General features: G+C 54.4%; 1 long non-coding RNA gene across 1 annotated transcript; it reads right to left on the reverse strand.

The window, feature by feature from the left end:
* Positions 1 to 23: 23 nt before the first annotated feature.
* LOC109365294 lies at positions 24 to 382 on the reverse strand. The gene is made up of 2 exons (XR_002110888.1): positions 353 to 382; positions 24 to 102 (listed from the first exon to the last, which is right to left on the reverse strand). It is a non-coding gene; the product is annotated as an uncharacterized LOC109365294 (long non-coding RNA).
* Between the last annotated feature and the right edge of the window lie 28 nt (positions 383 to 410).

The following is a 410-nucleotide window of genomic DNA, read 5'->3' on the forward strand; positions in this document are numbered from 1 at the left end:
GTTGTGTGTCTGTACCTCTCTTGGGTGCTGTGCCACACTCCGTGCTCCTCCCCTGGCTTTGCACATGGCTGCGCTTCAGAGGAAGGCCACTGGCATCAGCTTCTGACAGAAAGGACACAAGAAAGACATGAAGAGCCTCTCTATGGAGGAAGATTTGAGCACTGCCAGCCACAATCTTCTGGTCTCCAAGAGCAGTTTTGTCAATTGGCCTTTCTGCTGCTACAGCCTTGCGCCACTTCTGCACTCAGCACAGAACTGCAGCGTCCTTTCCTCTCTCCTCCATCACACACAGCCCTGCGTGCAGCCCTGTTTAGAGGCGGTACCCATAGCACAGCTCACAAGAGCTTCTTACCTGCGGAGGCTTTCCGTTCCGCCTTGCCCCGCACCATTCCACAGATGTACTAGGTTTT

This window comes from Meleagris gallopavo, unplaced genomic scaffold (genome assembly GCF_000146605.3).
Source record: "Meleagris gallopavo isolate NT-WF06-2002-E0010 breed Aviagen turkey brand Nicholas breeding stock unplaced genomic scaffold, Turkey_5.1 ChrUn_random_deg7180001361900, whole genome shotgun sequence".
NCBI classification, from domain to species: domain Eukaryota; kingdom Metazoa; phylum Chordata; class Aves; order Galliformes; family Phasianidae; genus Meleagris; species Meleagris gallopavo.